We start from the raw sequence: 26,433 nt of genomic DNA on the forward strand, positions 1-26,433 counted from the left end.
AATTCCTGCCCCAGCATTAAAAGCCTGAGCTAAACATTCTGAAAACCATCTCCACATTTCACCATTTTCTACATCTTCAAGTAGAAGTTTTGATGTTTTAACCCTTTCCCAAAAGCAAATTATCCTCCTTGATTCCTCTTCAGCTGGGCTCTTGTCCTTCAGGATCCCATTGGCACAAATCTTTTCTCCAAGAGCATTTAGTGCCCAAGATAAAGTGGGAAAAAGCTGGTTTTCCAGCCCAGTTGTCCCTTTCCCAGGAGGATTGTAGGAATGTGTTTCACTGAGGAAATCACAGACCCACAGCACGGTGGGAGTGTGTTCCCAAAAAAAAAAAAAATTAGTGCACTCTTTATTCCAAACCTCCAAAATTAATCATTTCTAGCATTACTTTATCTAAATCTGCGCTCAAGAAATCTGCTATTTATCATGCTATGATCTTACTGCTGCCAGTTTCATCACAAGAGCCTTTACTGAAGTTTATTTCTCCACAGAAATAGTAATATATTTTTTAAAAGGGATATAGGATTGGGCAGTAATGAAAATGTTGTCTACAGCAAGATTAGCTGGCAAGTTCCACTTTTGAGGTCAGCAGTATCGCTGTTACACATGAATTTATATCCTTCAGTGATTTGTTGGATTGGAGTATTTGTCTACCTCTCCTCTTGGAAATTGGACAACCATTACAAACTGGATTTGGAGACAACCTCGTAGGTTTTATGTCATATATTTCTCCAAAGTTAAATTGTCTGATTTTTTTTTTTTTCCTAGCTGGAAAAATGAGTGAAATGCAAAGATCTTTGTACTTAACCCTTCACTTTTACTGGGGTTTGTAGCCTAGAGCTCACTTAAGGCACAGCCCCTACTTATTATGACCCTAAAATTCAGCCATTCCCTGATTGTGGAGCACAAATCCACCAGTGATTAAGAGCAGAGGAGGAAAACGAGGCGTCACTTTGAGGTTTTCTCCCTGGATATGCTCATTTAGTCATCTTTTCCCGCTCCTTATTTTTCATGGCAAGCTCGGAATTTTCACCTGGGGTCCATCAAAGCCGTGCTCAGTTTTGTGTGTACAAAGGGAGAGGGAAGATGATGAGGTTCCTCTGCCTCCTGCTCCGGAGGCAGCTTTGGGGTGGTCTGTTTAGATCCAAGAAATTTCTTAAAGGAGCAACAGCGGCACCGGGACTGATCCTCCCGCCAAGGTCGGGATGCAAAAGCTGGAGTGGAACGGATGAATTCCTGCCCAGGGTAAGGCTGAGCTCAGGCAGCATCCCAAGGAAGATTTTCCAGGCTGCACTGGAGCTTTCCCAGGCCGTGCTCAGCCCGGGGTAAACACAGGACTCGGTCTCTGCCCTCGTCAATCCAGCGCCTTTAACGAGCTCGGAGCTGGGATTGTGCAAGGAGGAAAAACGCACATTTCCATCACTTCTATAAAAGAGCAAGAAAATGTCAAACATGGAGGGAAAAGTCGTATTTCACAAGGGCTCAGGCCCAAAGTCACTCTCCCCCTGCACCTGCAGGGTGAGGAACATGTGCTGGGCTGCTCTGTGCTGGCTCAGTGCTCAACATTTGAACTGGACCCGCTCCAGCTTCTGAATAAATATCTCTTTGCGGGGAGAGGGACTTGCATTCCTTACTCCAAACACAGCTTTTCTTCTCTGAAATTCTGAAAGAAATGTGTGCTTGTGAACCATTAGGAACTGAAATCCTTTCTACCTCCTGCCTGGGAGAAGAGCCCTCCCAGCTCCTTCGGCACCACACCCGTGACCCCCGGCCCAGGTGGGAGGGCTGCACTCAGCATGGAGTTCCTGGGGTTTTTCCTGGGGTTTTTCCTGGGGTTTTTCCTGGGGTTTTTCCTGGGGTTTTCTTGCTAAGGAACACTGGCTTCCAACAGGGCCACTTTTGGGAATGATATCAGGGGAATTCAGAGGGATATGAAAGTCCTCTTAGGATCAAGACTAGTGGATTCCTCCATCCCTGGAAGCATCCAAGGCCACGTTGGACAGGGCTTGGAGCAACCTGGAATAGTGGAAGGTGTCCCAGGATGGGCTTTAAGGTCCCTTCCAACCCAAACTATTCCAGGATTCTGTGATTTTACCCCAATATCAGGATCAGTTGGTTCCACACAGCAGCAACAAGAGATGCAGGGAAAAGGGAGCTGGGAAAGGTGCTTGAGGAGAACCAGCTGCTGCTGGAAGTGCCCTCAGATGGTCACCCTGCCACATCAGATGTGCCCAAAAAACTCTGTACATGTAAAAGTGATGGTAGAATTGAGATTTTAGGTGTATGGTATAAAGAACCCAAGAATTACCATATTTGAGAACAAAGAGAGCTCTGGAGAAGCATAATGAAGGAAGCTGAACAGAACAGAGGAAAGGAACAGATGTCAGATTATCCCTAAACAAAGTTACCAGTTTATTTTCCCACTGATTTGAATATCTAAAATACACATTTTTTGCCAAGGCAAACAGGTGATTAAAATACATTAAAAATCCCAGTGAGCAAAGGGCCACACTTGCATTTGCCTGACATTTGTCAGCCATTCCCCAAGTGTCAGCACACGCAGGGCAGAGCAACAACAATATTAATTTTACAAAGGCTGACTGTTTAATTGCAATTAACTGTGGCCTCACAAAAGGCAAGCTGCACTCCGGAGTGCACATAAGCCTCATTTATCCTGCAAGGACAGCGAGATGAAGCTGGCATGAAATATTAAGATCACAATTGCTGTTGGCAAACCTTCTGACGGGAAGCTGCTGGCTCGGATGAGCACGGATTACACAAAGGAGGAACGAGGGAAAACACAGCCGTGAATCAGCCCACAAAATGTCCTTTCACTGAGCAGCACGGGGAACGGGTGGGCTGCTGGCAGCAGGGATGGACAGGATGCTGTGGATGGCTGGAATGTGCCAGGATAACCTCTGGAGGAGGGAAGGCTGCAGGATGGCGCAGCAAAGTCTCCTTCATTGCAGGCACTGCTGATGAACTGAACGAGAGCCATTGTCGAGCTAATTAAGGTTCTTGCCCAAACTTCTCCTGCTGGAAAGCTATCCCAGTGCCTCACAGCTCTTCCACTTGGAAAACATCAACTCAAAGCTTCTGATGGCCAGTTTAGACAAATATAACTTTGCATCAGCATTACTGCGTGCCTGGGTTGCGTTCCCGGTGTTCCTGAGGATAAACGCCGTGTTCACAGAGCAGGAACATTCCCTTGGCTTGACTGAACAAGCCCAACCTGCAGCCTCACCAAGGAGCCCAGCCAGATCCGTGGTGGTCTTCAGGATCATAAAGCACAGCTGTGCAGAGAATTCCAGAGGTCTTTTCAGAGAATTCCAGAGGTCTTTCCAGAACCTTTTCCTTCCCTTGCTCCACTGTTTTAATATCAGTTCCCTGATACACCCCAGGACACCATTTTCCTGTTAATCTGCCTGCCCACAGGGATGATTTCCAGTTTCCCTTCCTTTTTTCCATTTCCCTTCCTTTTTCCCATTTCCCTTCCTTTTTCCATGTTCTCCATGAGTGGCAAAATGGAAAAAGCACAGAGGACAGAATCTTACCTTAGAGAAATCCAGCAAACATTCCTAGGGGCAAAAAGTAAGCAAAGGAAAAGGGTTCTTAGGAACTGTGAGGAATAAAAAGCTTCTTTCAGAAGGCCAGAACTGAGACTGGACCAATAATTTCCATCAAGAATCACCAACTTCCATGGTGGGCACAAGTGGGAATTAGAGCTTGGTTATGAGGAGAGAAAAATCAGGATGGGAACTAGAAGAGCATGAAAGGAGGAGAGGGATCCCATTACTAAAGGAGAATGTGTGAGATGGGCTGGACAGGGCACAAGGGCCACACATGAAGAAAAAATAGCCAGAATCGTAATGTCGGCACTGGGAAAAGAACCTGCAGCCTTGGGAAGTCTGTCTATCCAAAAACGAGCACACACATTCTGGGTGAGGAGTTTCCCAACTCCTGCTCTGGCTGAAGAGCCAGCAAAGTCCCTGGGAAGATGGGAGCATCCCTGTGGTATGAGCTGCTCCAAGAAATATTGCAAGGACGTGTCTGAGTGTTTTGCTAACAGCGCAGCTGTTGTGCAATGTGTTTATCCAACAACTGCAAACAATCAGGAGGTCTTGGAATATGAGTTTACAGAGGTTTGCAAAGGTAGTGGTTTGCCCCGGGTCCTCAGGGTTTTTTGGTTTTGGGGTTGGTTTTGTTTTGCTCTCCCCACTTCAGGTGCAATTTCTTGATCTAATGACAGGTGGTGACAAGCAGCGCTGCCATCACACCTTCCAAGTGAGGCTGCATCTTCTCTGTCACATTTTAAAGGACTAAATTCTATTACATGGAATTTGATTATGTGATTAGAGCCTAATTTCTATTCCTGGCATGCTGCAATAAAGTCCATTTCCCTGAAATTTGTCCTGGCTGTTGTGGGAAGCAGGTTTACCCACGTTGTAGGTGACTGAATTTATTCTCTGTTGTAGGGAAGATGCATTTAACACCCTCTGGGACATTTGCTATGGAAAACTAACCAGAAATCCCAAAAAACAAACAGCAACAACAGCACAAAGGAAGAAAAAAAAAAAAAAAAAAACCAAACCAAAAAATAAAAACCACCAAAAAAAAAAGCAGGTGATTGAACTGCTACCAAAGCAAGGATTTAATCAACAGAATTAATTTGTTTGAAAAGGAAAAAAGTCCTTGGATTTTAGAAACGCTGACCAGAAATTTTTTCAGAGAACAAGTTTCCACTGGAGAATGCCAAAGCTGCACAATCCAAACATTACCTGGAGAGGGTTCAGCACTGACACTTCTGCTGCAGACCCTCCCTGCTGACTCCAATCCCCAGCAACAGCACTGTGAGGGAAACTGGGATTTGGGGAAACTGAGATTTGGGGTAATTGGGATTTGAGATGACTGGGATTTGGGGTAACTGGGATTTGAGGTAACTGGGATTTGAGGTAACTGGGATTCAGGGTAACTGGGATTGGGGGTAACTGGGTTTTGAGGTAACTGGGATTTGGGGTAACTGGGATTTGAGGTAACTGGGATTTGGGGTAACTGGGATTTGGGTAACTGGGATTTGGGGTAACTGGGATTTGAGATGACTGGGATTTGAGGTAACTGGGATTTGGGGTAACTGGGATTCGGGGTAACTGGGATCTGGCCCTTCTGTTCCTCAGAGCCCCCAGTTTTCAGCTGCCCCCCCCAGAGCTGATTGCAGGGTGCTGGGAGCAGGGCTCTGCCTCTCCACAGCTGCAACCCTGGCTCAGGCAGACACTCTGGAGCCATGGCTCCTGAGATTCCCACTTTCCTGGCTTCCCTTCAGCCCACCTGGCAGATTAAAGGGCAGCCCAGAGCTGGGGAGCCTTGTTCCCAAGACTGTGAGTGTCAGAGGGAGCCCCAGCTCCACACGCCCCAAATGAGGGCCCCGTTCCCTTTACAGGGAATTTCACAGCTTTGGCTTCTCCTGCAACCCCCAACAGCCCCACAGATCTGCAGGGCTCGAGCCCTCCCTCAGTGGAAATCATGGTCCCCCACACAACTCACTTTTAATCCTTTAAAAACACAAATAAGTTAATCCATGGGGAAGAGCAGGAGCCAGCAGTTCCCACTTTTGGGGATTCCAGAAATTCACTGCTGGCATTGGTGCCCCTGCAGATTTCATGGAGCTGCTCCCAGTGATGCCTTTAGGAGCTGGAACAGAGGCTAGATGGAGTTAAGAGAAATAAAGAGGATCTTTATTGAAGGGCCTTCAAAGGCCACACCCTGGCAGCACCGGAGCCACGGTCGTGGCTCTGCCCGGAATGCTTCAAGATGGAAGCAAAAGAGAGCTTGGTCAAGAGATCTCACATTTTTAGAAGTTCTGCTCCATTTGCACCTTGGAGTTCATTGTCCCATTCCAGCTCCAGCCCAGGCAGTCCCATCCTGATTGTTTTTCTCTTTCCAACCCACATTCTTTGCTCTCTTGGGCCTGAGATTTGGATCATTTGTCCTTGGTCCCCAGCTAGAGAAGGAATTGTTTTGTCTCCCTGCTCTGTGAACAGAGCTCACCATCCCATAATATGAAGCCACACAATAAAGCAGCACAGAATCTGAAAAACATAAAAGCCAAAACCTGAGTCATCACCAGGATGTGGTACAGCTCTGCCTGTGCTGCTGCCCAAGGGGTCTTGGAGCAATGCTGTGCTGCCCTGGGAGCAACAATTCCCACAGGAGCTCTCAGAAGTGGAAAAGATCCCAGAGAGAAAAGAGCAGATGGAGTTTTACAGCTAACACAGGTTTCTATGAAACAAAGAAAGAGAATAAGAATAGTTTGTCCTTTGAAACGAAACATAACTTCCAAACAAGAAAGTAGCCCTGAAGTAGCTTTAAAACTTCATCCCACAAAGCTTTCAGATCAACCCTGCAGTCTCCTCTCCAGATGGATGCTCTGTTAAAGCAGTTTAACTGGAGCCCTACAGCTCCATCAAGAGACCTCACCCTGATTTTATTTCCAATTATCAGCCAGAGCCCTGTGCACATCCTTTGAAGCCACTGGATGCAGATGGGCTTTAACAAGATTCCCTTCAACAGGATGGGACCCATCAACTGTCCCTTGGAATACTGAAAGAAAAACACAGGTGTTCCTGTGGCCCCAGGAAGAGGAAATACCACACTGATTAAAACTTGAACCACACTCGCCAGGACAGACCTGAGCCTCCTCAGGCCTCCCCTCCCCAGTTCTTCCAGTCTGGTGAACAGGAAAATGGGAACACATCATTTGCAGCTCGGCTCAGGATCTGCACATGTAATTCAATAACCTCTAATGAGAGCCAGGGAGAGCTGGGCAGGAGCAGGGCTGGCCCAGAGGGGTGGGCTGAGAGTAGGGCATCTACAGAAATCACAATTCTCCATTTCATGTCAGAAAAAAAACCTTGATTATAACATTAAAACATCACCCAGATGCCAAATACACTGTTTTTTATCCCTAGAAGCTCTTCCAAAATACCCTTTTCAAAGTCCTTTCTCTTCAGTGAGTGAGATTTCAACCTCCTCCCTCTCTCCCTTCCCAGGGCTTTTTTTTTTTGCAGCAAGGCTGAAACACACCCTTGAGCACTTCAGAGCTCCACACCCTGGCTTATATTAAAAGACAGAAATTATTTTTAAAAAATCCCAGCTCACTGTTTCCAATAGCCTTCCCTCCTGACTGGGAGCTGCTGGGATTGCTCCAAGCTGGGAGAGCCAGGCACTGCCTCAGCCCCCCAGGCTGGGAGCCCTGACCTGCTGGGAAAGCCATGGAGAGACAGGGAGCATCCTCTGGGAGCTGGGCCAGATCCGCCTTTCCTGCTGCAGCAGCGCCTTTTGGAACAGGAGGAGAAGCTTTGGAGCAGCAGGAGGAGCTTTGGAGGAGGAGGAGAAGCTTTGGAGAAGGAGGAGGATCTTTGGAGCAGAAGGAGAAGCTTTGAGGCAGGAGAAGAAGCTTTGGAGGAGGAGGAGAAGCTTTGGAGGAGGAGGAGAAGCTTTGGAGGAGGAGGAGACACTTTAGAGCAGATGAGAAGCTTTGGAGTAGAGGAGAAGCTTTAGAGCAGGAAGAGAAGCTTTGGAGAGGAGGAGAAACTTTGGAGCAGGAGGAGAAGTTTTGGAGTAGAGCAGAAGCTTTGGAGGAGGAGGAGAAGCTTTGGAGGAGGAGGAGAAGCTTTGGAGGAGGAGGAGACACTTTAGAGCAGATGAGAAGCTTTGGAGTAGAGGAGAAGATTTAGAGCAGGAAGAGAAGCTTTGGAGCAGAAGGAGAAGCTTTGGATAGGAGGAGAACCTTTGGAGCAGGAGGAGAAGCTTTGGAGCAGGAGGAGAAGCTTTGGAGTAGAGCAGAAGCTTTGGAGCAGGAGAGGCTTTGGAGGAGGAGGAGAAGCTTTGGAGGAGGAGGAGAAACTTTGGAGCAGGAGCAGAAGCTTTGGAGGAGGAGGAGAAACTTTGGAGCAGGAGGAGAAGCTTTGGAGCAGGAGGAGAAGCTTTGGAGTAGAGCAGAAGCTTTGGAGCAGGAGAGGCTTTGGAGGAGGAGGAGAAGCTTTGGAGGAGGAGGAGAAAATTTGGAGCAGGAGGAGAAGCTTTGGTAAGGAGGAGAAACTTGGGAGAGGAGGAGAAGCTTTGGAGAGGAGGAGAAACTTGGGAGAGGAGGAGAAGCTTTGGAGAGGAGGAGGATCCTTGGATCAGCAGGAGAAGGGGTCATGCGAGGGCTCTGCCTCCTGTGTCCTCTGCAGACACTCCCAGATCCCAAATGCACCGTGGTGTGCAGGGAAAGTGTTAAATAAAGAATTCTCTTAATGCTTAAATCTCAAGGAAACCACAGCAGCTCTTTTTTTCTTTCCTTCCCCAAAATCAGGCCCACCAATGCTTGCTTTCTTTAGGAGCCAAACAACATTCTTGGAGAGCAGCTCAATATCTCCAGAGGTGTAAATCACCACCCTCTATCTTATTAGAAACATTTGAAAGAGGGCAAGTGCTTTCAAAGCCATAAACTTGGGATTCCATACATGTTCCAAAGCTGCAGTGAACACACATTCCTGACTCAGACTGGTTTTAATTTGCAGTCCCTTGAAAGCACAAATGCAAAAGTCTAAATACTGACTCAACTTAGCTAACACTAACAAACCATTGAAAAAGTTGTCCATTTGCAACTTCTTAAAATAAACTGGAAATAGGAATCACTCAAATGCCAAAGGCAAGGCCGTGGGTGGATGTCCAGTGCAAAGGCAGTCAGAGTTCCCAGGAAAATGCAATTCCCTGCTCCACTGTGGATTATTTATGGTCACAGAGCTGACAGAGCATTGGAAAATAAAGCACCAATTCTCCCTGCTAAAAATCCCGGGACACAATGAGAACAGAGGAATGAAAACCACACAAGGGCTGAAGAGAAAAGGAAAAACTGTGAGTCCTGAGGAGATAAATCCATACCTGGAAGCAGGGGGTGGGCAGGAACAGCCCAGTTTTGCCTGAGATGGAATTTCTGGGGACTGGCAGGGTGCCCTTTGCTCTCCAGCAAGTCTTTAATTAAAGATATTGATATTATCTCCAACCACGTTGTCCCAGCGCTCCCTAAGGAAATCACAGCAGCAGCTTTGGAAGGAGCAGAGCTTCCAAATGCACCTGAAATACCCAAAATTCCTGCTCCAAGGTGCATGGGATAAACATTCCCTGCTGCAAACATCCCAGGCTTGCAAATGCCTCATTAAATACATCAGTCCTTTGGGGAAATCCTCAGGGAACAGGGACTGCCGTGGAACACGAGCTTTGGGAATTGAGGAAGTGCAGGTTTAAATCATAACTGGGCAGGAAATGCTTCTTTTCCCTTGTAAAATCTGCAAAAATGGAAATGTTGCCAAGTAGTGTTCAGTGCTTCATTAAAATTTAGAATCAAAATTACAAACTTGAAAGGAAAAATGGCCAAAAAATCACTTTGAAATGTATCATTTCCTACAAAACTTTGTTTTTTAATAAAGAAGTAGATGTTTGCCCTGAATTTAATGCTTCAGGCAGGTTTATCTGCCAGGCATGAGGAATTTATGGTACTTTACCAGCTCAGCTTGCTGCTCTGCATTCAGAGAAAGCACCTTTTGTCAGCAGCTGGGGAAGAGCTGAATAAAGAGCACAGAGTAAGTGACATTTAATCACTGGGGAGCTGCCTTTTCTCCCTGATCCATTGTCAGGAGAAAAAGCTGCACTCTGGAAATCTGCTTAGGGACAACATGGACTCCAACTGGAACATGGGACACATCCAGGTTTGCTCCAGGCTGCCAAGGGGTCAGGAAATATTATTAACTTCAAGTATTGTCACCTATCAAATGGATTTTAGCTCAGAGAATGAAAGTGTTCAACCTGTGAGCATCCAAAAATGGATCCTCACCCCTGGAAGTGTCCAAGGCCAGGACCTGGAGCAGCCTGGGATAGTGGAAGGTGTCCCTGGGTGGAACTGGATGAGTTTCAGGTCCCTTCCAACCCAAACCAGTCAGGGATTCAGCCTCAGCTGCTCTGTGATTTTATGTTTATTCATCAGAAATCCTTAAAGACATTGAATATCTAAGATATGCAAACCACGGGCCTTTAATAATAAAATTTCCAAATATTGCTCATCAGATTAGCTTGGTTTAATATAGGAAAAAAGTAGTGGAGCTATAAATAAGGTGTCAAAGTTAATAATGCCTAGCAATTATGCCTTGCATAATTATATATGTATGTTATATATATACATATATATATATATGTATATAAAATACATTGTATTAGGTATAATGGCCAGCAAACATCAAGAGGCAAGAACAATAAGAACAACTTCCAAGCAGGCATTAAAACCCTGAGTTTCCTAACAAGTTGGAACAAGGATAAAACATGCCATGACCTTACACAGGTACAAGCCTTGTGCCTCTCTGAGTACCCTGGGACTTACAAAAATATCCCAAAAATCCTGGAAGATGGGGCAATAAATTCTATCAAGTGAGTCTTTATTAAATCCTGATTGCTACCTTTGGAAGCAAAATGAAGTAATTTCCAATTATTACCTCTGAAATGATGAGAATCTCATGCTCAGATGGAATTAATGTAGAAAAAATAATCCAAGTGGTTTTTTTTTTTCCAGTAGGAAAAGCAAAAGCATGGCCCAGGTGTTCCTGCAATAGCAGCACCTGAGGCTGTGCTGGGGTCAGAGGAGGGCACAGACCCCCAGGAGAACTCAGGGTGTCCCAGGGAATCCTGATGGAGACTCCCTGAAGGTGACCCAGCGCTGGGAGCAGCTGGGGAGGTTCAGGACTCCATGGAAAAGGCAAATCAACAGCAGTGAGTGACTTGGGTGGCTGTGCAGAGACAGGGCTCAACCACTCCTGGTTATTCCAGAAGCAAGGAGGGAGCTCTGAACTCGGGGAAATGGAGCCTTTCATTCACAAAACAAACCCAAGGCAAAAAAAAACCAACAAACAAAAAACCACAAAGCTGAGAAAACCTCGGGAAAACCCCTCTGAGGAAGCAGCAGAAAGGAGGAAAACCTGGCCAGGCTCTGGGCACAAAATGAGACACAAGGTGAGTGAGGAGGGGCTTGCTGCCCATCAGGAACTGCTCCTGATCCCCCAAAATGATGAGGAATAAATTCCCTTGTACCTCATCCCTCTGGACTGAGCTCTAGGCACAGCCTGCATCAAAGGCTCTGTTATCTGCAGCAAAGGAAGTTTCCCTGATGTTTTCCATCTCCACTCTTCAATCAAAATGAGGAAGAGCTTTGTCAGGGCAGAAATAAAATCAAATCCTCCTAAAGCGCTGTGACCTTCAAGTTCTTTTGCTGGGTTTCTCACCACCCCACCCTTTACATTTTTCTATATGATATCCCAGTTTCTGTGGTTTAGCCATGGGATGAGTCTCCCAAACCTATGGATTAGCTGAGGGGTGAAAGGCATTGGGATACAGGAATAAAGACCTGGTTTTCCCTTTGAAGTGAGTGACTAAAGGCTGCCAGCCTGGAAAGAGGAAAAATACCTTTTCCTTGTGTGCCAGTGGATCCCTTCTCATTAGGAACTCTGCAGGCAGAGTTACTTATAGTCTAATTTTTCATATATATGTAAATATATAACACATATATACATATATATATACTAATTGACCCTTGTATAAATGGACATCCAGCCCACACATGCCCTGTATGACACCCCCACATTACAGCTCTTCCCTGAACACTCCAAAAGAAGATAATGCTATTATTATTTCCAGGAACAAATAGATTTAAATGGATTTAAATTTTTAAACAAGTTTTAATAGAGTTAAAGGAAGCTGCCCTGAAACAAGACACCAAATCCCCGTGAATTTGCCAGGCATTAAAAATTTCCACACTTCCCAACCAACAGCTCAAGCTTTTCTTTTTCATTTTGCAGTGAGACATTTTTAGAAGAAAAGTTCTGAAGGAGAAGCACAGGAATGGTGTCTCCATGAAAGCACAGCACAGCAGAGGCACAGGCAGCTCTGGAAGTGGAAGGACAGGAATTCTTCTCCCTGTTTTTGCCCAGTGTGCAGCCACATTTCCACTGGATATTCTCATTTATGCCAGAACCTGCCCTTGCATGTGACTTTGGCACAGGATTCCAGACTGGGAATTCCTCTGGGAACTTTACAGGAGAGAAAGGGAATAGCAGGGAAATCACTTGATAAATTGAGTGCCACTGATCAAAATCCACTGCAATTCAATGCCAGCCTCACGCTGACCCAACAGACTTTGGGTCAAAGTTTGTAAGCCCACACTTAATTCCAGTGCTGGAATTTGGAGTGCCTGCATTTTCAGTAGGAAAATAGCAAATTTCTGATGCTTGCTGGAATCTCTGTTTGGCTCAGGCTGGGAGTGCTCACCTGGAGAAGGATCCAGGCAGAGCTCAGAGCCCCTGGGAATGTTCCCCTGGAAAGGAGAAGGATCCAGGGAGAGCTCAGAGCCCCTGGGAATGTTCCCCTGGAGAGGAGAAGGATCCAGGGAGAGCTCAGAGCCCCTGGGAATGTTCCCCTGGAGAGGAGAAGGATCCAGGGAGAGCTCAGAGCCCCTGGGAATGTTCCCCTGGAGAGGAGAAGGATCCAGGGAGAGCTCAGAGCCCCTGGCAGGGCCTGGAGGGGCTCCAGGAGAGCTGGAGAGGGGCTGGGGACAAGGATGGAGGGACAGGACACAGGGAGTGGCTGGAAGCTGGAAGAAGGTGAATTTTGATGGGATATTGGGAAGGAATTCCTGGCTGGGAGGCTGGGCAGGGGCTGGGATGGAGTTCCCAGAGCAGCTGGGGCTGCCCTGGATCCCTGGCAGTGCCCAGGGCCAGGCTGGAGCAGCCTGGCACAGTGGAGATGTCCCTGCCATGGCAGGGTGGGATTGGATGAGCTTTACAATCCCTTCCAAGCCCAACTATCCCATGATTCTGTGATTACCAGTCACATTCCAGATTTCAAATTTATAAATTATCAAAGTTGAGACCAGAACCAGCAAGGAAAACACATATTAGTTTCCAAATGGAAAAAGCACGGAGCAATCCTGGAATACCATTGCCATGAGATGCAAAATGTGGAAATTTGCTTGAGCTCTGGATTATCACAGGTCCCAGAGCTCCACTTTAAATCCATTTTTGCTGTGCCTGGGCTGGAGTTGAAAGCCAGGCAGGGTTTCAGAGCTCAGCTCTCTCTGGGCAGGCAGGTGCATCTTTACAGCACATTTCACTCCCAGTGCTGCAGCCACAAACGAAGCAATGAATGATTAACTTGCTGAGAAATTAAAATCACCTTTCTCTTAAGCAGGACGGTGCTTTCTGCGCCTATTTTTTTATTATTTCTGCAAAAGGTGGAAGTAAAAACTAACACAAACCCCACTGCTGCCTCAGCACTACCCTGAAAATAACGAAAATTGCCAAAATATTCTGTGTGTTGCACAGAAATAGAGGAGCCGGGTGCTGATTACTGGAGGCCATAAAGATCCACTAATTAACACCTACAGCAAATGTGGCCCTGTCAAAGCAAACACTGCCAAAAACAAGAATTACAAGAAGAAAATCAATTTAAATCAATTACCACTGTTCACATACAAAGGAGCCAGTGACTGGGTCACATTCCTAGAAATCATGCTGCTCATCCCATGGGGAAAAATTATTCCAATCAGCTACCAGCCCAGCAGTCACACACTGAATTATCACAATTATTACTCCTTCATTATCATTTTCATAAAATAATCAAGTTATTAATAACATAACTAATTTATTTTTTACAATTTTAACATATTGCTCATTTATAATAATTGTTGCTTATTTATTATAATTTTCAATTACAGCATTCAGATTTTTAGCCTATAGTTTGCAAATGAATCCGCACTATTTTCAACTGAAAAATTAAATTCCTTACTTAAAAATTCCTGGGATCAAATCAGAATTTGAATCTTCCCACTTCCACTGCCCTAACAGAAGTAGCAAATAAAGGCTTTGACAAAATAAAAGTTTGCCAGCAGTTTTATGCACAGATTTCACAATATGGGACTCAAGCCCAGCAACCTCTCACAGCGAACACATGGGAGCTAAAAAGTACAAAAAACCCAAAAATATTTCCCACAATTAGGCAGGAGAGAAAAAAATCTGCTTCCCACCCACCCCAACTGCACAGTGAAGAGGCCAACGTGAGACGGTTAAAGTAAAATGAAAAATCAATAATATAAATAAATAATACTAATATAAGTAATAAAATAATAGAAATAATATAATAATATAAATAATAATCAATAATATAAATAAATAATATCAATATAAGCAATAAAATAATAGAAATGTAATAATAATAATAATATAAATAAAAATAAATAATATAAATAAACCCAGGGAATGGCTGGAGATGTTCAACCCGATGTGACTGGAGCAGATCTGCAAATCCATTATGGCACAACCCCCAAAAAATCCTGTATTTAACTAAAATATATTCTAAAAATTCTGTATTTAACTGAAATATGGCCAAAATATCTGCTAAAAGTAAACCCAGCCTGGGCTGGACTTCAGGGGCTCACCTGCTGTCCAGACATTTTCTATTAGGAAGCAACTAAAATCCAGGATAACCCCCTCAGTGGAAGCTGAATCAGTTTATATTTTCTGGGTTTTTCTGAGCACTCAAGAATCCCCTCTGCATTTTCACCTTTGAGGAAGGAACTACTGAAAGCTAAATACCAAATAGAGCTGTTTGAAAGCTTAAAAATGAGAACAAGCTGCCGGGCAGAAAGTAAATAATTTAGAATAGATTCAAACAATTAGGATTAAGCAGCTTGGTTTTTATTATCTTTTTCAAAAAAGACTGTTTGATTATTCCGGGCTGTGTTTTGGAAACCATTTCTACCTTGTTTTTCTTGGGAAAACAATTTCACGCTACAAAAAAAAAGGCATCGGGCGATGAAAAGCATTTGTTTCTTTCTAGTTCTTAAGTAAAACCAGCAATGTTGAGCAGGTCAGATATAATAAATACAGCTATTTCAAGGCAAAAGAAAAATGTTTCCTTGGCCTAACTTTGAGTGACAGGAGAAAATTTTTCCCAGCTTGAAACTCCACTTTATTAAAAGTGCTCAATTCGATTTAATTGGATATATATGGATATGTTATATTGGGCTGCTTTGTTGCATTTTTCAAATTAATCCTCCACCACTGAAGCAACATTTTCGAGAGAGTGGATGTTGTGGACACCTTTAGAAGTTGTGCTCTGTGGCAGCCACAGCCTCGTAGCCCATATTTTTGAATTTTGGGTACTTGGATTACCCCAGCAGGAAGGCGATAGGCCTTGAATGGAGCTTTTTGTTCAGCCCTTTAATCGCTTCCAGCACTTGCCCCAGCCCACAAGATCCACACCAAATTCAGTCAGACATCCAGGCCAGACGTGAAGGATTTCTCTGCAGATCCACTCCATTCCACCAGGTGAACGTTTTGGTTTCTTCAGGGGGAGGAGGAGGCAGTGAGGCAGCTTAAAAGTTAATAATTACAGCTACAAACCTCCCCAAGTCCTGGGAAATTCCTATTTTAATTTAAAAAAAAATAAGAATCATCCATCCTTAGCTGTTTCCAACCCTATAGCCTGGGAATGAAGGCTGCTAGGAGATAGATACAGAAATACAGATATTTTGAAGTCCAGTTTGCCATGTAAAAACCTTGGAGCTCAGTTCAGGGTTGTTCCTCTGTGTTTCCTGATGAAGACACTGAAACATTTCTGTCAGCTTGAAGCAATTCCTCTCCTCCCAAAGCAACTCCTCTCCTCCCCATTTGTCTCAGATTTGTTACCAAGACCTCAAACTTCACAGAAGGAGCTGGTAGGCAATTTGTACTCTTGCATTAAATTATTGTGGTTTAAACCCACTCAGTTTGATCCTGTCCCACACACAAAGGGAATGATTTCTGTGCCCCAAAATGGTTGGGGAAGGGCAGAGAGGGTGGTGGGAGATGTCCCAGGTGGGAATCTGGCCTTGCCTCATGCTGAAGGTGAGACTCCACTGTTTCCAACCCTATAGCCTGCAATGAAGGCTGCTAGGAGATAGATACAGAAATACAGATATTTTTAAGTCCAGTTTGCCATGTAACAGCTCCAGAGCTCGACTCTTCTGTGTGGTTCTTATTTTTTTTTTTAATTAAGATAAATTCCCAGGATTTGGGGAGGCTTGTCTGAAGGAACAGCATGGATGGATACTCCAGGCAGGAATCTCCTAACGGGCTTTTCCTTCCCCACTCTGCAAAGGGATGGAGATTTTGGAAGAAAATTCCCACTCTGAGGGCTGGGCAGTGCCTCGTGGGAGGATGTGGAGAGGCACAAGTTTTGGGTTGGAGCCGGTGAGAACCGTGCCAGATTCCAGCCCCAAATTCCAGCCCCACGCTCCTCATTTGGAAGCAATTGCCCTGTGCAATCCATCAGGAGGGGCCACAGCAGATAGCTTTGTGAAGTGGAAAAAAACGAGTTCTTAATTTATATATGAGAATGAAACCAAATTGGATTGATTTCTTCTTCTTTTTTTCTTCTTTTTTTTTCTCTTTTTTTTTTTTTGGAAGACTTTAAAATGAACTGTAAGTCAGAAGATCTGCCAAGGCTCCCTTTCCTAATTAAACACATAACTGGGATTAAAAACCTTTTCAATCCAGCTGCTGAGAGCCTGTGGAATTGTGGAGATGTATAGTTTGTGGGAAACATTGTGTTCCTTCTTGTATTCTCCAGCTTTCAGAAAAGACAGCATGTGAAAATTTTCCATAAATACAAAGTGGGGTTTCCAATTAAACTACTGTCACTTCTATAGAGTAATCAAGAAGCCAAATGAAAGCTTAGACAAATATTTTTAAAGTAACCAGCTTCAAATGAAATACATGACTTCTCACTGCAGCCATACCTTTAGTAACTCAAGCAACACTTTTTAAAAATAAGTAATAAAATATTCCTGATTTAGGCATGACATTGCCATCAAGAGATTGCAAAACACCAAGGGTGTGGGTAATAAAAGAGATAAAACTGAACTTTAGAAGGAAATTCCTTCTCTAGCTTAGAGTTCAGAGCAAGATACAGATATTTCTTACCAAAAACTCCTTTTTGCCCTCCAGTTTAGGAGTTTATTTATCACTGCTGATTATTAGAGAGGCAAGAGTTTGATCCTGAACTCCCTGCATCCTACTAGAAGTGCACAATATGAAATATTCTACGCTTCCCAAGGAACTGAAGTGATCCCTGTGCAGCATTTCCTGGTTTATTGCTCTCAGATTGGCTCTGCAAGAACACAGCTCTGCAGGTATTACACACTCAAAGCTCTCCAGCTTAGAAAAACAGAGCAACTGAGAAATATCAAAGGCCTAATCCTGGGGAAACAGCTCTGCCTTTGAAAAATCCAAGTGTTTCCAGGCCTAAAGTAGCCAATTTAGGGTACATTGGTAAGGCCCCGCTGGGGTCAGGCTGACTCACACTTACATCACCTCGCTCCCAGCATCCCAGTCAGGCTCTGTCAAACATCTCCTTTGGAATCCAGCCCGAGCCAGTGGATGCCTGGTGCAGAAAATCCTTCCTACCTGCTTGGGATCATTTTAAATGAATGGATCCTGCAGTCCCCAGTGAAGCCATTTCCCCCTTTCACCCCAGCTCCGCTACAATAGGTTCATTGTGGGATCTCTTACATCAAATCCTAAAATGAATAACCTGGTTCCAGCTCCAGGAGTTCAGTGCCTGTTTCCCAAGTGGGGTGTCCTGGCCATCCATCACCTGAGCCAAGTGACACTCTGGGGGTCTCCACATCCACCCAATCCACAGGGAAGAGCAGGTCTTTAGCAGGGAATCGCCTCTGGCATTCCCCGATGTGGATCCGGGTGTCTGCCATTGTCCCAGAGTTATCCAGAGGGGTTTTCACCTCTTTTCCAAGCAGTTGGAGGTCCTGATGTGCTGCTCACACCTCTGGAAAGGACTAAAGGCACTAAGGGGAAATGGGCTCTTAATTCCCATTAACACCTCCTGGCTTTGTCATGGAAGCACCTGGGGATTCACAAAGGCACAGAAAGGAGGTGGCTGAGAGGAGCTGGAGGTGGCTGTGAGGAGCTCCGGGGGACATCGGCCTTTGGAGACCTCACCTGTTCCCTGGATCACAGCTAAGGGGATAAAATGACATTATGGCTTTTCTGATTTCACCATGAAATTCCCCAAACTGGCTCCCAGCTCATCTACTGTGCACAACTCCCCCTGCACAAGAATTGGGGAGATCCTTCCCACCTTTCCACTGATGCCTTGTGGGGGCTGCCCTGGAGCAGAGGCTGGGCAGAGTCCCAGAATAAAGCAGGGATTTATTTATCCAAAGCATCTCCTCCATGGATCCACCTTGGGCAGCACCAGAGCCCAGCCAGGGCTGCACCCAAATGACCCAAAATGGTCCCAAAATGCACGAGCGCTCCTGGGGCTCTCCTGGGATCAGTTCTGCTCCATTGGCACCTTGGAGTTCATTGTCCCATTCCAGCTCCAGCCCATCAGTCCCACCCTGCTTGTTTTTCTCTCTCCAGCCCACGCTGTTTGTGCTCCTGGGCTGAGGTTTGGATCATTTGTCCTTGGTGCCCAGCTGGAGCAGGAATTGTTTTGTCTCTGCTCTGTGCAGAGCTCAGCATCCCCTGGTGTGAATCTCAGAACTACACACTAAAACAGCTCAGAATGTGAAAATATAAAAGCCAAACCTCACCACACTTGACACGACCCGAAGCCTTTATCAGAGCAGATTCCCTCTGGGATTCTCACAGTCCCAAAGGGATGTAGCAAAGGCTACTGGAAATCCCTGGTGCACGAGCTGCTGTAGCCACTCTGCAAATCTCAATATTTGTTTTACAGACATCTCCCGAGGTGAAAAATGGCTCTACTTCATTGTTAAAAGACAATGTCGCAGGCAGTTAATCTCCACCATTTATTTTCTATCATCCAAACCAAAATATTGACACATCTGGACAAACTCAGTGCAAGGAAAGAGCACATTCCCAAAGTATTCATGAACACAAGCAGCAGATCATAAATTGTAACTATGCAGAACTGACCCCAATTAAGGACTCTGCCCAGGGAGGAGGCAGGCAGCCACTCGGGCTGGCTTCATTCAGCACCTCAATAGAAATTCAAAAGGTTAAATTAAAATTATCATCAGCTTGTTGGATTGGCCTCTCCTGAGTCCCTGAGTTAAGACAGTCTAAACTACAATAAACCCCCCCCCAGAGTAGGTCAAGTATTTATTCAATTGTTGTGCCCAAGAGACTCCCACAAACTCAGGAAAAGCCATTTAACTGTTTCACTCAGACCGAGCTTAGGATTGCACATTCCTAAGAGGCTCCTGCTGGGAATCAGTGGCAGGGAAATTCAGGATGAGTCCATCCAGGAGCTCAGCTGGAGTTATTCCAACCACTCTGCTGCTCATGGTGAAGAGGTGAGTTCTGCCAATCCTTCCTGAAGGGAATTTGTGCTACGAGGCCCAGAGCTGCCAGCGGTGCACTGGGAGTCATGTAAGGTTATTAACTCTCATTTTAAACCCAGAAATATTTGAGAGACAATGAAAAAAAAATCCAACAACAAAATGCAGAAATATTTTTTTAAATCCTTCACGATCTCCAATTTTTTCTCTCCGGTACCTTAAAGAAATTCTGCCAAGTTGATGACTGTGAGAGTCCTGGCTGTGAGAGCAGGATCAGGGCAGGAGGTGATCACCCAGTTCAAGACAATGAACATCATCACTATTTCAAAACAGCAGAGAGAAGGAAAAAAGAAATTTCTAGACAGAAACTTCCAAGTGAGCTGGAATGTCTCCTGCATGGCAAAGACAAGCACACAAGTAACACAACATTTGAGTTTATCCTCTCTACACCTCTAAATGGCATTAATGGAAACCATGACCTTGACATTTCCATTGCAGTGCTCTATTAAAAGGCAACACAAAAGCAGGGATTCATCTAGTTTATCTTTATTTTTAGGAAAATACTTCTTTGCAATCAGTAATGAGATCTCGCCACTGTCTGACCTCAAATGAAACCTAAACAACGATTTCTGCACCATTGTGCAAATGATAAAAATATCCAATAGCATTCCTTCTTATTTTCCTGGTATTTTTCTGGCATCAAAAAACCCTCAGTATTTATCATTCCCTTTAAAATATCTCCAGCAAGTCACTCAACCTGAACATAAAAGCTGGGCATTAACCAACTTTAGCCATTTTCCTTTCTCTGTAAATAAATGAAAAGAAACAACCTCTGAGTGAGGAAAACCCCATGCAGCTGAATTACAAATTCAGATTTTGGGACTGCTGGCTCACACAAAGCTGTGTGTGTTACACAGCCCTTATCTGTAATTAATATCAGCTCTGGATTGGGTTATGCTTATTGACACAAACAGCCTCCAAGCAAACCAGAGGTAATGATTAATAATTAAATACAAGCATCTGGAACAACAAACTGATAGAACAAAATCACATCATTATACATTGAAAACTCAGTTTGAATAATGTAAGGGAAAATCCTCTTTCTGAAAGCATCAAATTAATTTATGCTAAGAAAGAGAGACATGTCCAAGTCATTCTGAGGATTTCATCATGTAATTGAAAAAAAAAATAGGAAAAGCACAAGTATGGTTACTACTACTTGTTCAGTAGTGCTTCAATACTATTTGTAGCAATATTAGGGTTAAAGGTTCTAAACAATGTTATTCCTTTAATTGGAAGTATAATTTTAAAATGCTGTCTTTAAAAACTTTGAGATTATTTTCCCCATTGACACAACATCAGCAAAAGCCACAGCATGTGACATTTAAGATAATTTCATTTAATATCATTTATCTACAAACTCATATAGACATGCAGGGAACTACAGCGTTTCTCTCTTAGAAATGCCCAGTTCAATCCCTTTGGAAAAAGCACTGGGAGAATCCCTGAAGGGGCACATGGTTGGATTTTTATGGAAAGCCATTTGAATTCCATGTGCTTAGGAGTTCCTTCAGCTCTGTGCTCGTGGCGGAACAGATCAGCTCAAGGAGGCAATGAATGGAGTTATGAACCAAGTAACAAACAACCACTGTCCCAGGAGCTTCACAGATCTTATCACTGGGAAATAATGCTTGGAATGTGCTTTGCTGGTTTTCAGCCTCCTTCTTCCACCTCTGTGGAGGTCGGGATTGAAGGCACTCGATGGTTCATCTCAGACTCAGGTGTTTATTATTTCTTACCTATGTCGCAGTCTCACAGCAGTGAGTTCTGCAGTTCTTCACTAACAAGGCACAAAATGGCCAACTATCTCTTGTTACAAGGTCTTTTAAGGCTAAACTATACAATTAAGAAATGACACCTAAATTATTTTCACTTTTAACCCAATAACTGATCACTCAAAGTCTGTAGTACAGATTTTGCTGTCCAGTTATAAATTATCACCCAAACCCATGGAGAAGAAGGAAGAAGAACAACCTGCCACCACCCTAAAACCTCCATCTTGCCCCATATGCATTGCTAAAAGCCCAAACTCTAAGTTTGAAGCCAGAACTCCAGCAGAGGCTCACCCCAGCTGGGCAGGGAGCACGGAGCCCTCCTGGCTCCTGCAAGGGTTAAAGCCCAGGCAAGCAGGGCTTTGGTCCAGGCACTCACTTGGATAAAATCAGATTTATTCTCAGCAATTACTGCAGCTACTTGCAGCTTTCAGGCAGCAAATAAAGGAAAGCAAATCCATAGGCTGCTGGGGTGAGACTAATGATGATCTATGCCTGACACTGGAAGTGCCAAAACTGGGCTGGTTGGGAAATCCTGCCCTGCCCCTGCAGCCAGGAGCCTCCAGTTGCTGCAGCTCACAATAATTTCTTTTGCTGCCCAGATTTTGTTGTTTGGCCAAATCCTTGCTCAGCTTCTGCTGTGGAGAGAAGAGGCCAATACTCAGCCACCATTCAGAAGTTGTGTGGGCTTCAATTTTTGTTTGCATCAGGCTTCAAAAAGGGCAAGCTCATCAGACAAGCCCTTGGATTTATTGCTCTGACACCAGCACTGCAGCCAGGCAATGAAATGAGCAGAAAAAAAGAACAGATTCCAGGGCTATGACATTTTGCCCAACTTCCCTGACACAAGCACAGCAAAGGAAAAAAAAAAATCAGTGCTGATTTCATGTTCTTGTTGGGTGAATATCCACTGCTTTCTTCTGGAAAATAAACAGCAGAGGAAAAAGCTGTGGTGAGCAGATATTACAAGACAAACTCTGCTGCAAATTCAGAGGATCATTTCTGTGAGCAGGCAGAGAAATGAGTCTGCAAGCTGAGTGATTTCCCACTCCAAAGAGTGGGAAAAGCCACAGTTATCCTGCAGATATGGTCTCCAACACCAGATCCAACAAAAAAATGAGCAGGACAAACATGGAGAAGAGAATCCTTATCTTTTTGCTACCTACCTGAGTCAAATCACTTGTGTTTTTCTTGATCAAATTGCAATTATTTAAAATATTTATTTTCATCTAAAAGCAGCTCACCCCAACACCCCAAAAGCTCAGCACTGAGCTATTGATCCAGCAGATCTTGTAGAGGAAGTGTAAAATCTCAGAGCTGCTGGATACCTGGGTACTGTGCACATTCAGTGGCATCCAGATCTCCCCTGCCATGGGCTTACAGCTGTGCAGTGTGTGGATACCAGTCCAGATTCCACATGTTTCAAACAGATTTAGAAGGTAAAATGCCATGTAAGCCAGCAAAAAGAAAACAGCTTCTTATTTGCTCTTTTTAACAGCAACTGGAAGGAATTGCATTTTTTACAAAAAGCAGCTGTGGGGAAACAGAACAAAGTGCAGATTTGCTCAGAAAAAAACCCCAAAGGCTTCCACCATGGGGGCTTTCAGTGAGGTGTCTTATCAGAGAACAGGCTGAGCTGGAAGGGACCCATCAGGGTCAGAGTCCCTGCCCTGGACACCCCAAGTATCCCACCCTGAGCCCATCCATCCCCTGAGCAGAGAACACACCAAATAACAGCACAGAGGAGTCACAACTAGAAATCACAAGTCTGCTTAAAGCATTTTCCAAATTAAACATGGATAATTTTTAAAAAAGGAGGAGAGAGAGTAAGCCCAGAGGCCACTGGGATCTGTGTTCCAGGTGAGGTGAGTGGCTGACCTGGCCACTGGGACACCAGAACAAGAAGCAGTCACTCACCCAGTGCCAGACTCAAGGAGGCTGCTGGATTTTTGGTTTTATCGTTCCTTTTCAACCATAACCCGGAGAGCTGGGTACCAAAGGTGCCAGGTCCAAGCCATTCCCCATTCCTGCACTCTCTCTTCCCCATTCCCCCCTAACACGTGAAGGGAGGGTGACCTCAGCAGCATCCCATGGCCTTCAGTGATGAGCAGCAGCCAGGGGCAGAACTGCAGCTCCAACCGTTCTAATTACAAGACAAAAAGCCCACCAGCAGCAGAACCACCACGGTACAGCCACCCTCTGCTCCCTCCCGGAGCAGCCCCAACAATGGGCCCATTGTTCTGCAGCCTCATCTCTGCCCAGGGCCACCCACATCTTCCCCACTCCAGGGAGAAGTCAGAATCTTCCAGCTCAATAGACAGCCAGGGAGAGGAGAAAGCATCTTTACAAGGCTTGTTCATTTTTCTTGGATAAGAGCAGAGCTCAGCCTTTGCCTCCAAGCCAAAGCCCTGCAAGGAAGAGAATGAGTTTGAAGTTTTGAGGATGGACAAGGCTCCGACGCTCAGAAATTCTGTATCACACAAGATTGATTTCCTCCAAGTACAAGAGGCCTCGGGTGAAAACGATCCTTCACAGCCCCGTGGCCCGGAGCCAGCAGGAGGCTGAAACACAAAGGAGGCGTCGTGCTTGCCTCGAGATGTCAGGAGCTTTTGATAAATTCAAATTCATTCTGGTAAATGAAAAATTCCTGGGATCTTTCCTTCATGTTAACATGTGCAGTCATATTTCAAATTTATATAAATTGCACTAAAAAAAGTTTAAAAAAAAATGAGTCAGTCCTTCCCTCTTTTTTTTTTTTTTTTTAAGTTTAAAATGTTCTATTTCTTTTTACCAGGCCTGCTATAAGAAAGGAAAACTAAATGTAACCAGCCCTAAAAATGAGAGGAAAACAATAGAAAAAATGTGTCGTGCCAGATAAAGTCCAAACTCTGTCCAAAATCCAAGTACACAGCACCAAATATCTGCTGTGAGCAGGGGAACAGAGCAGATCCTAGGAAGTTTTAAGCCTTTTCAGGGCTCACCTACAGACCAAAAGAGGTTGTGGAAATAAGATTTACCAGATGTCCCAATATAAATCAGGATTTTTAATATTCCTCCTGACGTCCCATTAACCTCACCAAGATTTCCTCACATGCCATGTGGCAAAGTTGTCATAAAACTCAGGCACACGTGGGCAGAGGAGGACAAGGGAGAAGCTGAATTCAGCTCCTTCAGTTTTCCGTGTCTGAAAAGAGGCAGGAGAACAAGGAGCCCAGGAAAACCAGGCTGGAGGTAAAATGAAGACAGAAAGAGTGAATGCAGCCCAGATGGGTGAGGTAGCACAGATCCTGCAGGTTGCTCCAGGAGAAAAGCTCAGGACTCTGAGCTTGTCTAGAGGGGAACAGGGGGAAAAAGGATATTTTTTATCATGCTCACTTCAAGATAAACTTTCTGCAGCCTAAAATAAGCCTCCTGTTGAAGTGCGTTCAAATCAATGTTCTGATAGTGTCATGTGGAAGGGACACAGGCTTGTCCTGGATGTAAGGTCACTGCTATCCAACAAATTAATTTCTTACACTAAAAACAATATCCCCCACTCTCTAATCAGTAAGAACTTGGCCCTCAGAAGAAAGCTGTTTCTTTTATTTCTTTTTTTTTTTTCTTTTTAAATGAGAATATTTACAGCGGGTAATTAGGAAACTTAATCAGCCCTTGGAAAGCATTTAGGGATAAAGAGGTGCACAGAGTCAGTGCTCTCCCAGTTCCCCAGCAGAAATGGGATATTCCTGCAGAGCTGAAGGAGATAGAGTTTATCATGTCCACTGAACACCTGCCTCCACTTAACCCTTTGGGGACTTTCTGCTTCAGCTGCTTTTTTCAATGGGGTGAGCAGATCAACAAGGCTCTAAATTCTTCAGAAACTGTCTTCCCCCTGCCCCTTTTCAACAATATCTTACCAGACACTCTTTCAACACAGGGTCTCCATCCTTATGGTTTTCCAAAAGACTCCAGCTGAGGGATCACAGAAAGTCAGGACAAGGCAGTTTTGTTCCTGCCAAATGTTTGAGCTCAGATCTCCCTTGTTCATTGTGTCAATCACTTGTCTGGGCTGGGTCAAGAGTTATTCCCAGGTCCAGATGCAATCCAGGTTTTTGCAGTCTCTGTCTCCTCGTCCTGCTCCTGAGCTTCCATGCTCCACACACTGCTCTGTATCCAGGCACAAATGTGCAAAAGTCTTGCAACATAGAAAGTTATGCAAGTGTATTACCAATATTGGTATAATTCATCCTCATCTCTGTGTGTATGTAAAATTTACAGCAGATGTCTTTGGATACTTTTGTCTTTAAAAAGTGTTCAAAATCAATGAGCTTACTGAGGGAAAAAAAAAAAAGGAGAAACACCCCAAAGTAAAATAAGCATGGGGCTCCATTAATATGACAGTCAAATATTTTGTAGTTTATTGGGAGGTTCATGTAAAATACTTGAAGTAACAAGAAGCTGACAGCAGAAATCAGGTCCTCTGCCTTTGCTGTTTGCACAGAGCACCACAATACCAGAGGTACTTCAAAGAGAGATAAAAATGACATTCCCCCCAATCAAAACCTCCCCTCCCAAGAAAAGATGAGATAAGATTATCTCAGCACACAAGTGTTAAGTGTGCCCTATTTATTTACACACTTTATTCTGAAACATATTGAATGCTCTTAGCTGCAAGCAGCAGAGCTCCTTTCCCCCCCTCCCCAGCCTTGTTTAAATAAAACTGGTATTGTTACAGATTATTTTAATTTTTTAAGCCTAAATGCAGGATAGTTGGAATTGGAAGGATATTTGTCTTTTGGAGCCCAGCGCTACAGAAATCTGCCATCAAAAGTACAATAGAAAACAGAGTTTGGTGGGAAGTTCAGCTGCTTCACTACCCTGCTCTGAATAGAGCAGAAAAGTTCCATTAATTCCCTGCTGTTCCAGCCAGGGCAGGTCAATCCCTCCAGCACCAGCCTGGAGACTCTTCCAGCAGGGCTGGGATTAACCCTGTTCGTGCTGCTCAAAGTCCCCCAGCAGCACTGCCAGCAAGAAACTTTCCAAAACTCACTTCTGAACTCTGCAATATGGATGGGCCAATTATTCTAAAATCTGGGCTAATCTGCAGCTTCTCAGGCCTGAAATCTGGCCATTATCAGTGCAGTTACAGGGACAAAGTGTGTGAGTTTTGTCATAAAAACACAACCCGGATTTCCACTCTGTGTTGGCAGAGTGGGAGCAGCTGAAAACTCCTTGGAA

The 26,433-nt window shown here is 44.6% G+C and overlaps 1 protein-coding gene across 2 annotated transcripts in view; it reads right to left on the bottom strand.

The window, feature by feature from the left end:
• Nucleotides 1-26,433, bottom strand: part of ROR1 (ROR family WNT receptor 1) — a 158,712-nt gene that overhangs the window by 106,401 nt on the left and 25,878 nt on the right. The window lies entirely within an intron of this gene.

The sequence above is a fragment of the Lonchura striata genome, chromosome 8 (genome assembly GCF_050655825.1).
Source record: "Lonchura striata isolate lonStrDom1 chromosome 8, ASM5065582v1, whole genome shotgun sequence".
NCBI lineage: Eukaryota > Metazoa > Chordata > Aves > Passeriformes > Estrildidae > Lonchura > Lonchura striata.